This window comes from Tachypleus tridentatus, chromosome 8, assembly GCF_004210375.1.
Source record: "Tachypleus tridentatus isolate NWPU-2018 chromosome 8, ASM421037v1, whole genome shotgun sequence".
In the NCBI taxonomy this organism is placed as follows: domain Eukaryota; kingdom Metazoa; phylum Arthropoda; class Merostomata; order Xiphosura; family Limulidae; genus Tachypleus; species Tachypleus tridentatus.
In genome coordinates, this window is record NC_134832.1 from 158,172,071 (window position 1) to 158,184,044 (window position 11,974).

The 11,974-nt window shown below is 34.0% G+C and overlaps 2 protein-coding genes across 3 annotated transcripts in view; one reads left to right on the plus strand and one right to left on the minus strand.

Annotated features, from left to right (window-relative positions):
- The window catches only part of LOC143223814 (dynein axonemal heavy chain 6-like), a 753,870-nt gene that overhangs the window by 318,005 nt on the left and 423,891 nt on the right, over positions 1–11,974 (minus strand). The window lies entirely within an intron of this gene.
- LOC143223810 (PAN2-PAN3 deadenylation complex catalytic subunit Pan2-like) overlaps positions 1–11,974 on the plus strand; it is a 221,483-nt gene that overhangs the window by 22,013 nt on the left and 187,496 nt on the right. The window lies entirely within an intron of this gene.

An 11,974-nucleotide genomic window follows, 5' to 3' on the forward strand; every position in this document is an offset into this window, starting at 1 on the left:
GATAACTACCAGTTCTGTAGTGCCTCGCTGGTACAGCAGTAACTCTACAGATTTACAATGTTAAAATTAGTGATTCAATTCCCCTCGGTGGACTCAGCAGATAGCCCAATGTGGCTTTGCTATGAGAAAAACACACACGCCAGTTCAATTAGTAAAAGGTAAAAAGATTTTTACCCAATATAGTTATCATAGAAAACTCTAATTCAACATTTTCTACCTCAAAAATACTTTAGAATTGGTTATTTTATCATTTTGTAACATTTTTTAAATAAAAATTGGAAAGAAAATTTAAAAATGTAAACACTTGTTTGCATACAGCTTTGAGGGGAATCTCTTGTAAATGGTGCGACTTTAAATTATTTTCAAATTTTCATTCCATCCCAAAACATTGGTTTATAGATAAATAAACTATCATACTTTAAATACATAATTAAACATTTTATGTTTCTTTCCTTATTTTTATTATTACAGTTTTTCAATTCCACCCTTTTATAATGTCACAGCATGTAGTCTGAACTACAATGAAGAAAAGCATAAAGAATATAGCTACAAATAAGGTTTGAATGCCATTAGATGGAGCATATTATAAACTGTTTCCATCAGTGTGAAGCAAGTAAAATATTTAAGCAGAGGTCCTCAGAGATGAACAGAGGAATCTTGTGAAAAGTTTAGTAAACATAAAACTAAACTAGAGATCTGATACTTTTATTTTTAGTTTCTTTAGGTGTGTTTCTCATTGTTAAAAGGTGTTTTTTGTATTAAATTATATCTGTTTGAAAGCTATGAAAAGTTTCTCTTACGACCAGACATTAGTTAAATTTAGAGGGTAGTGAAGGTAACACCAATATATTATTTTGATTCAAATCCTTATTTATTTTGTTAGGTTTATTGTATGTAAATAACACAAGTAAAATAACTTGATGAAACTTACATGAATAGATGGCAACTGCCTGTTGGAGAAAAACAAGTGTAGATGATAACATTTGGAAAGTCTTCCACCTCTCGTCTTCAAGTGGAAGACTTCAAAATGTCATCCTCTACACTTGTGATTTTACAGCAGTTATCGTCCATTCAACTAAGTTTCATCACAAATACTCTGTTTAAACAAACAATCAAAGAATAGTAAAACAACGTGTTATTTTGTGAAGATAGATTGGTCAAGTCTAAGAATATGGTTAGCAAACATATTTTTAACTACTCTGACCACTTTGGTGGTGATACCTTTGTTAAAGTTCATGATGGTAGGTTATGAATAAATCTTTGTAACAGAAAGAGCCAGAAAATTTGAAAAGTATTAATTACTGAAGAAGGTATACAACAAATCTCAATAAAAATGTATTTATTTTCATTATGATTGAATATTCATATCTTTTATCAGGCTTGCAAAACTGTGTCAATAAAGCACCAACTATCTGTACAAATGTAGCTGTTCTGTTTTCACAGTTTTCAGAAAATATTTACAGGGTCATCACTGTGACCAGTTGTACTTGGGCACAGTTTATAATTTGTCAAATTAGCTCTTCTGAGCCATTAGGTTTAAATGTTTGTACTTTAGCACAGATGTGACACCATTTAAGAACTTTCATGAAATTGTATTTTGTAAACATGAAAATGTAATTATATAAAGCTGTAGGTTTGAATTTGGGTATTTGTCTGTAGTTTGCACTAAATACTATAAAAGTGATTTGGAAGTCAAGATAATGAAATTTCATATCCAGAAGTACTTAAAATATTATAATTGTAAATTATTCATAGTGAAATGGTAAAACACCCTTTATGTTAAAAATGTAAAACTGTGACAGTTATGCTGTACAACATAGTGATTAAATGCTAACAAAGCTTTGTGGAAACTTAACGATAACCACGATGTCACATTACATTTCCCAGATAAATATTCTTCAAGATTTTAATACATTTCACCATTTCAACTTGTGACTGGTTAGATATCTCACAATAATGTTAATATGATATTTTTATTTTAAAAAAAATTTCAGGATTGGTAATTTTCAATTTTGTTTGTATAAAATACATCTTTACTATAAAAAATATTGTCTGGTCATTAGTAACTTTAGTGACACAGATTTTATCGTATCATTATTATTTATCTCAGATGCATTGCATGGTATTTTTAAATATTGTAAGTATATATTTTAAAGTGTCTAACAGATTGTATTATTTCTGTATAAAATTGTTCAATATTATTACGTTCTTTATGACAGAGACTTTTTTACTTTGAAAATAATTTATGTTTTGCAATAGATTATGTCAAACAACCTCATGTTGGATTAAAGTTATTAATGGTATTTATCAAGTTTTGGACTTCATCATAACGATGACCAGAACAGTTTAAAATAGTTCCAATTTATCTTCTTCATTTTTATGACTTCTAATAGATCAGATATTATTATTTCTTTGTTTTTTCTTGTCACATTTTTGAGGTTTATTTCAGTAATAACTTTATATTTTTCATTTATATCTTTGTTATGGATATTTAAATATAAAACTTTGTAATTTCTCAAATGTGTGTCAAAATTCTTTATCATGTAAATTAGGGTTTCCCAGAATGGTTGATATTGATCCCCTTGGTTTGGTGAGACTGTAAAGGGGTGAATAAGGACTTAAGTGTTGATAGGAGGACAGAAATAACTCCTGTGCTAAAGTTGGCCTATGCATCTAACTGCTGTATGACTCTCCAAGTTTGTATGTTGTTAAAACTGCAATTAGTCATGTAAATGGTTGGACTTCTGAAGAGACAGAGAAATAGGTTTAATGTTAGAAACTTCAGGGACTCAAACTCTGAACCCTACAGTCCGATATTCATCAGGCAACTTTTAGAGAAAACCTCATTCTTTTTCACATTTTATGTTTCCTAATGATTGCATCATAAAAGTTGATTATATTTTGAAGTTTCACTTCTAATTTATGTTCTAAGAATTTGAGAATCAGTGACCGCTTTATAAATTTCTAAAGGGGTCAACATCTCAAAAGGCTTTAGGAAATCCTGATATTATTTTGATATATTTAGGTGTATGGTATACGACGTACTTGTGCTGTTTATGACCTCCAAGTTCTTATCATTCATGTTCTATGTAAAGTATAAAATCAGTGGCCTTTTTTAATCATTTCAAACCAGTTCATGTGTTTGGTCGAATAAACGTACGACAAAAAAATTTGTCATTATCAATTGCTAACTAATTTCTGTGTGTTATGAAAACAATGATTCAGGTCATTCTGAGTCAGACTTAGAAGAACAGCAGTGACACAGCTAGTTGCACCAGTGGTAGTATAACTGAGCATGGAGTCGAAGAAGAAGAGTTGAGTGACTACGGTGAGCACAGTGGACTTAGTGTTGAGAGTGTCACGAGCACTGCTGTTGACTGCAATGGAAGACTAGAAGAAAATTTGACTAGTAATAAGGCAGTTCTGCAAAACGGACTTGATTATATTAGCAAAAGGTAATAATTGTTAGCATTGGCAAAAATATACAGTTTCTGAATGAAGTTGCACAAATTCTTGAATGGCTATAAGTAAGCAAACTATAGCAGCAAGCGTGATAGTTAAATTTTCCTAAGACCAAGTTCCGTAGCTCTTAGCTATATTCAGTTGTATAAATGATAATTTATAGAACTGGAAAATTAACTTGATTAATCAATATAATCAATTACCTATGAGTATTTATAAATTATGCCATATAAAATAATTCATTAATTGGAGTTACTGTAAAATCAGTTGATGTTGCAAAAGTAATCAACTGATAAAGTTGATGTTCCCAGTTTAGTGAAAATGTCGAGAGACCAGTAAATGATAAAGAAAATGATTCTACAATGACAAAACATCAAAACCACTAACCTCTCTGACAATGATGAACAGCTGGAAATACTGGAGAAGAGAATCCAAGTACATGGGAAACAACAAGGAAAGTAGAGAGCTAAAAACCCTGAGTTCCACACCCAACGAGTAGTGAAAGAAAGGACAAACAGGGATTGCCATCCCAAAACAGACATTACACAGATAAGATAAACAGTAATGATAAACATTTTATCCTGATACACGAAATCTCAAGATACCTATTATCAGAATATAAATGTAGAGAGAGCCACGAGACAAGCTCAGCCCTATCTTTCCTCAAATAAAATGCTAAGACGATCAATAATCCATATACAACTTTTCTCCAGGGGAAATGCAACACCGACATACCGCATAAGAGGTAAGACCTGTTGATAAAGAAATTACAAATTAGGTATAATATAAGCAGGACTGGAACAAAAAATCGTTCATAATATAATGAGAAGACAAAACATCAAACCAAAGAACGTCAAGAGAGGAAAGGAACCAAACCACAAAGCATTTTAAACCAGACTTTGCTAATGTCAAGTCAAACGGAATATTAAAGGAAGATGCAAGATGACCCAACCATCTGGCCTTGAGAAGATTCGTTTGAGCTTTACTAATCTGAGAGTAACGTCTCCATCACAGCAAGAGCAGTACCAATGGAAGAAGGCCAGATGTAAAGATGTTGACATCATGTGTATGGCAACACAAGTCCAACAGGAACATCATGAGATAACTAGATACTTTGAAGCGTGTTAAAAATAAAAAACGAAACATTCTCAGTGGTCAAGGTATGCAGCAGAAGAAACAATTGGCAATCTTAACACGAACCTTGATGAAACTAAACAGAATCTAATTTTAATACAAAGGGTAAAATCACATTTTTAACAAAAAGTATAAATCGTTGGTTATTCGTAGAATTGCTATAAATGTATCCAAAACAAAATATTAGGTACAGTAAAAGTACGTAAACAAGTAAAGTGATAGTGTAGATGGATAGTGTTTAAAACGATTTAAATCATTACGTTGATTAGCAAATTTATTTCGTTTTACATATACCTCATAGAAATTTTACGAATAACTACCATTCCATATGTTTTTATTTCCTATTTTACAAGTGTATGATCTCTAAAAAACAAACAGATGTAGTCATTACGTTTTATTTTACTCACTAGATGGCAAGTCACACACATTATCAGAGAAGATTTTCGACCTCTGTTTTGATCAAAATCACAAAAAACAGTTACTAAATCATTAAGAGGTTATCGAGTAATAACGACATCTGGTCTTGTTTCATAGCTGGAAGTGTTTGTTTGTTTGTTGTTAAGCGCAAAGTGTCGCAGTGAAGTATCTGTACTCTGTCCAACACAAAATTCGAATAAATTAATATTTTAAACCTCAGATATAACGGTTAGCCTCCAGAGCTTTGCTTGAAAAAATATAGGGTTATATGTTTTGTCCATTGACGGAGGTCTCTAATCCCAAATTTTAAGTGGATAGCCACACCGTCATCCCATCAGAGATGGCATTTGATTGGCTAATTAAGCAAAGTTCTAATAAACTTTCCACCGTATTTACTGAAGAGAACTTAACCTCGGATTTTGCGTTGTAAGTCTGTAATTTTACCACTGACCCACCAAGGGACCTTGTAAAGAATGTTTATTTGCAATACTTTCACAAAAAGAAAATCTTGAAAGAACATTTAATTTTTATCTGTTGTTATAAATATTAGTTGAATGCATGTATTATATTTCTCGCTGGATAGTAGAAAAATATGAGGTTTATAAGGCTAAAATTTGTCGTTCCAGTCCCCTCCATGAACACAGAATAGATAGCCTACTGTATAGCTCTGCGATTACCAAGAAATAACTACAATAGTAACAATAATAATACCACTATAATATATTCACGTGTTAACATGAATTTCTGGGTTACAGATTTCTCGTTTTAGTTGGTGCGACCTCTACGCCAAAGTATTTTTTATTGTATTGTTGATATGCGTCTCAGAATAAAGGTCTTGGAGCCTAGTTGTAGTTAGGAGAGAATCATCACAATGGACAATATGCCAAGAGTTACTTTAGTGTCTGAAAAATATCCATAAACACCAGTAAATAGAAACTATTTTAAACACTCGTGTTGTTGAGCACTACTGCAGGTAGGCGGCGCCAGTAAACACATCACGAAGCTCTTTTGTGGGGTAGGTGTATATATATCAGGTTTAGAAGGTGCGAGAGAGACTGTCGAATTGACAAGAACTATGCACAAACGTTATCACAAGGGTAGGAAATCTGGTGTTCTGTGTCCACCACAACAGGTGATACACGAGTGAGGTTTATTAATCTCATGGTCTGGCCTGGCATAAATTTTTAAAACAAATGATTTTCTTAATGTTAAGTAACTCCCCAGTGGCATAGGAGTACGTCTGGGTATAATACCATACATGGGATTTTATGTTTTTAACCTTTTTGTTCTCATTTCCTTCTACTTATTTGTTTCAACAAAACGTGAATTGAAGGACGTAGAAGTTTTGTTTGTTTCTAAATTTTGCGCAAAGCTATTCGAGGGCTATCTGCGCTAGCCGTCCGTAATTGTGCAGTGTAAGAATAGAGGGAAGGCAGCTAGCCCACACGGCTGTAAGGGTTAGTATATTTGGTGCGACGGGGATTCGAACCCGTGGTTTACAAGTCGAACGCCTTAACCCACCTGGCTATGCCGGACCTTATAGAGATTTTCTTTTCAACTGAAGTAAGTTGATATGAGCCAGTAAGTTCCGTTTGAAAACATTTAGTTAAGTATAATGGTGAAAGTTTCTTATCCCTGTCATGAACTTGTACTTCGTGTTTTATAATTAATTTGTGACTCTACTGTTATCATGCAGTACATGTAAAATGACTCTTTGACATCACATTTGTTTGGAACGAAAGTTCACAAGCGTTTTGGTTGCTTTTTGTGGCATAGTTTGTCATCTTACGGAAGATATTTCTTAGCGTAACAATGATTTTGAAGAAAAATCCACTTACTAGACTTGTTCCTTGAGGAAACCAGTCTTCCCAGTAGCATGGTGGTATGTCTGTGGACTTACAATGCTTGAAAACAAGTTGAGATACTAAATGTGTGCTAAACACAGAGAGCCCCTTTCCGGAGCTTCTCAGTTAATAAGAAAGAACAAATTGAACTGTTCCCCTGCAGTGGCGGATAACGAAAATCTTAAAATACCAATTTCAACATCAATAAATTTTATCGTACTTTTAATAACTGAGTCTAACAAATAAAAGATATGTTTTCTTTCTACTTTTAGAATACTTAGAGGTCTTCCCCAACTCACTGTGTGGGTATACAATTGATGACCACATGCCAGGGTCATACAATTAATAGGGAGGACACTATACGGACCCTAAGCCATAGAAGTATAGTACCACGTATACCCCCATAGTTGTTGGGTTTGACCCCAATAAAAATTTTAAGCAAAAGAACGTCTTAATATATGATTTGCTACTAAATAACACAATGGTGTTAACTAAGTTTATAGGCCAATTTCTGTTTTACAGACATTTTAATTGTCTAAAGTTTCACGTTATTTGATAAAAATAATTTAATTTGTTTTATTATTTACTTTTTATTAAAGTCAAGTTGTGCATAAATTATTTATCTATTGAAAACACTATAAGGGTGACATCATACACCTAAACTGCCCTGACATCTAGTGAAATGTGAATTACATTCAGTAAATAAGATTATTAATTATTAGAACATGAGCTGTTAAATTATTGTGTGGACATTTGTTATTTATTTTATTTCTACAAATAACTTTAATAATATGATAAAAGTATAAAAGTAATATATTTTAAATATCATTTTATGTTTATTTGTCTTTCTGAATTATTTACTATAATATATGAAAAATACTATTAAGCACAATCTACATTACATAAACTAAATGTGTAAATTCTTACTGGTTTAAGTATAATATTTATAATTGGTTAAAGATGTAATATTGAAGGCATTTTACAATGTTCTTCATTGTGACCAACACTTGTTTTAAAAAGTACAGTTTTCTTTCATTGTTTCATGTTTAACTATATGGTGTAAGTAAGCAACATTGACCACGATATAATATTTCACATTGTTCGTATGTCATTTGAATAAATGGGAAGAGAAACATGGTGTTCTAATTAGTAGTTTTAAAATCTAAAACACATTATTATACTTGTGTTGTGAATTGTTTGCATATTTTTTTTATCAGTCAGTAAGTAAAATACCACTGGTATTGTTATTTGAACAATAAACAGAGATGCGAGGAATGTGAAAAAAGTCTATTGTTGGCTTTGTTCTTTCGAGGACTAGCCTGCAATGTGAGAAAGACACAGATGAACTGTACAAAGAGATGGGTCGATATGCAAATAATTAAACGTGTTAAAAGATAGAAATAAATACAGTTTCATAATATCTTATTATAAATGAAGCTGAAAGTTCATTCTCAATCCCATATCTAAAGGTTTTCTTGATAATTTGTATAGTAAAACTACTTACACTTATGAAATACTATTTAATAGTGGTATAGGTATGTCTCGTACACAATGATTTTTTTAAAGATAAATTTAAGTATGGGATTTGATATAACTAGATTATGAGACATTAAAGTTCTTAATATAATTGTAAAATGATACTAAATGCATAATGAAAAATATTTGAAAATACAGAGAATTTACAATATAAATCATCTAAGACTAGAGGGTTTGTTTGTTTGTTTTTGAATTTCGCACAAAGCTACTCGAGGGCTATCTGTGCTAGCCGTCCCTAATTTAGCAGTGTAAAAATAGAGGGAAGGCAGCTACTCATCACCACCCACCGCCAACTCTTGGGCTACTCTTTTACCAACGAATAGTGGGATTGACCGTAACATTATAATGCCCCCACGGCTGAAAATAGCAACATGTATTGGTGCGCAGTGGTGCGATGGGATTCGAACTCGCGACCCTCAGAACGCCTTAACCCATCTGGCCATGCCGGGCCCTTTTATTGATAAGCAGAAAACAACGTTTCTACCTTCCTAAGTTATCTTTGTTAACCTGACGATGACCTCGGAACGTTGTTTTCTCCTTATCAATAAAAGTATTAATCCCCATACCAGCCGTTCTGAGATACATTTTTATTTCAAGTGGGGTTTCCGTCATGAAGATTTTTTTTTCTGTTGCGAAAGAAAAAAATGCATTTGTATAATTTAGGTGTATGAAAACTATAAAAACAATAAATAAAATAATAAAGACATTTTTGTTTTTTCTTAATAATTTGCTAAACTGCAATTCAACAAACATAACATATTCGTCAGAATATTGGTTAAATTGTGGTGAATTATATATTGGTGAAGCAAACCGTTTAAAATTAAAGATAAATTTATACAAACTCGTTATACGTAAGGTCCCCAAAACAAGGAGCATTTCATACCTACAAACATTTTAATGAAAGTATTTTGAGAAAATTTTAAATTCAGAAAGAATGCTGTTTTTCACGTTTCCAATCTTGTGTTACGGTATAGCCAGGTGGTTAAGACGTTTGACTCGTAGTCTGATGATCGCGGTTTCGAATCCTAGTCGCACCAACATTCTCGCTTTTTCACCCGTGGGGGCGTTATAATGTGACGGTCAATCCCACTATTCGTTGGAAAAGAGTAGCCCAAGAGTTGGCGGTGGGTAGTGACGACTAGCTGCCTTTCCTCCTGTCTTACGCTGCTAAATCAGGAACGGCGAGCGCACATAGCTTTCGCGTAGGTTTTTCGCGAAATTTAAAAACAAACAATAAAAGTGTTAATAGCCATGCCAGCTGCTCCCTATTGTTATTTCTTATGGGCTTATTTAATAATTTATTTAAATTGTTGTGTTTGCTTCTTGATAAATAATTTTATTATGCTTAGATTATTATTTACTGTGTGTGTTGTATTACATGTGTTTTGGATATATACAGGGTGTCCCAAAAACATGTATACACACTTTAAATGATTATAACTCAAACTTTCTTATTTTACAGATACAACGGATTTGAAGTAATGGAAGAAGTAAAACTAAGCTTTGATAAAGGAAAGTTATCTTAAAGTGTTATTGGAAGTGTAAGAACGTAGCTGAAGTGTAAAGACGGTTTTAGAAAGGAGTTTCAAACATATCCACTCACCATTACTCGTATTAGAGACACGTTTCAAGCAAATGGAACTGTTCAAGACGTTCATAAAGGGCGTTCTGGAAGCCTGCAGTCGTCCACCAGTTCCACACGAGAAGCAGAGCTGTGGGAAAGTCTCCACCGATCTCCAAGAAAATCTATTCGGCAAACAGGAATCCCAAAATCGAGCGTCCATCGCATATTGAAGCACGCTCATTGGAAAAGTTTTATTCCAGCATTAGTCCACACCCTCAATGAAGATGATTCTGACTGGATTTGGTGAGTGGTACCTGACAAAAACTGTAGAGGATGCACAGCTTCCAAAAAAGATTGTCTGTAGCGATGAGGCCGCATTCGAGTTAAGTGGCTCAGTTAATCGCCACAATTGCACCTACTGGGCTCATCAGAACCCGCCTGTTACGGTTTAACACCACGTAAACTTACCACTGGTTAACAGTGTGGTGTGGATTATCAGCGTTGGGCATAACTAGACCATTTTTTTTTTCGAAAACACAAACACTGGTCTCGTTTATTTGAACTTGTTGCAAGAATCTAGCGTGTCACGCATTCGAGAGCAATTTGGAGATGAGGAGTTTTTTTTTTCCAGCAAGATGGAGCACCTCCCCACTACCATCGTAATGTGAGGGCCTATCTTGACAAAACTTTGCCGAACAGATGGATTGGGCCAAGAGGTAGCAGTGAATTACCCCCCGTTCACCAGACCTAACATCTCTGGACTTTTTTTTTATGGGGATACGTCAAAGATAAGGTTTGTAACACAAAACCTGCAAACATCAATGAACTGAGAGAAGCAGTTGAAAGAGAATGCGCCCAAGTACCAAATAAAATGATTCGTTAAATCTCACCGCGTTATCAGCAGTGCCCGGATCAGAACGGTCATCAGTTCGAACACCTGCGATAACTCAAAAGATTCTACAGTTGTCTTCTTAAACTTGGATTATAAAACCTAGATATATCTTAATAAACATTGTATTTATAATCATTCAAAGTGCGTATACATTTTTTGGGACACCCTGTACACACACGTATCTATTACTGCGGACGATTCACTCTCTCTCGTCGTTTGGGTATTAATATATACCCAGAAGGGTCAAGTGCACTTGGCCTCTTCCTTTTCTTTGTTTATCTGAACTGTTTAATGTGTCAATAAATATTACATGAGAGCCAGAGTAACCCGCACTTGCTCAGGCCCCTATCAGTGCAATGTTCATGCATCATTCACCAATGTATTTGGTAAGAACATATCATTTCTCTTTACAGTTCCATCAATCGCACTTCCATAATAGGGGATCAGCTAAAAATATTTACGTAAATTACCTTTCAATGTTTATTTTCAAGTTCCTCACTAATGTGATGTTTAGTTCATAGGTGGCCTGTTTTTATTTTATTTCTTTAATTATTAGTTATTAATCTAATGTATACCGGCTCGACATGGCTAAGCGTGTTGAGGCGTTCGACCCGTAATCCGAAGGATGCGGATTCGAATCCCGGTCGCACTTTCAGTCGTAGGGGCGTTATAATGTATCAGTCAATCCCACTATTCGTTGGTAAAAGAGTAGCCCAAGAGTTGGCGGTGGGTGGTGATAACGGGCTGCCTTCCCTCTAGTCTTACACTACTAAATTAGGGACGGCTAGCGCAGATAACCCTCGAGTAGCTTTGCGCGAATATTCAATCTATCGATCTCACATAATAGTTCATTTTTTCTCCATTTTTTATCAAAATGTTTTATTGTTCTTCGTAGGAGTCTATCTACTATTATTGACATGTTTGAATATTTATGCATAAACTTTGGTGACGCAGATCTAGGTATTTTATACCATCGTGAGTAATGTATTTTGTGTTGTCACTACGGGTAATTTCCGTTATGATTTGGTTTGTTTTGAATATCGCGCAAAGCTGCACGGGGCCATCTACCCTAGCCCTCCCTAATTTTGCAGTGTAAGACTAGAGGGAAGGCAGTTAGTCATCACC